We start from the raw sequence: 279 nt of genomic DNA on the forward strand, positions 1-279 counted from the left end.
TCTAAGCAGATTTTATGTATAATAGTCTATATAAAACCACTGTTGCAAGGTATAATCAGCATTTTAAAAAGTGTGCGGGAAAAAATTTTTCCCGCATAGTGTGCGGGAAAGTGCCACTTTGCACACACTTTTACGTATGCAAAGTAGCTTATTTGCAAACATTCGTAGAAAAAATCATTATTTTTCAGTTTTTTTTCAAATATCTTTCAGACTGTATATTTGAAAGAGAAATAGGTATTGGATTGAGCATAATGAAATATGTAGGTATCGATACAAATG

The sequence above is a fragment of the Ips typographus genome, linkage group LG3 (genome assembly GCF_016097725.1).
Source record: "Ips typographus isolate SLU linkage group LG3, UJ_Ityp_2.0, whole genome shotgun sequence".
NCBI lineage: Eukaryota > Metazoa > Arthropoda > Insecta > Coleoptera > Curculionidae > Ips > Ips typographus.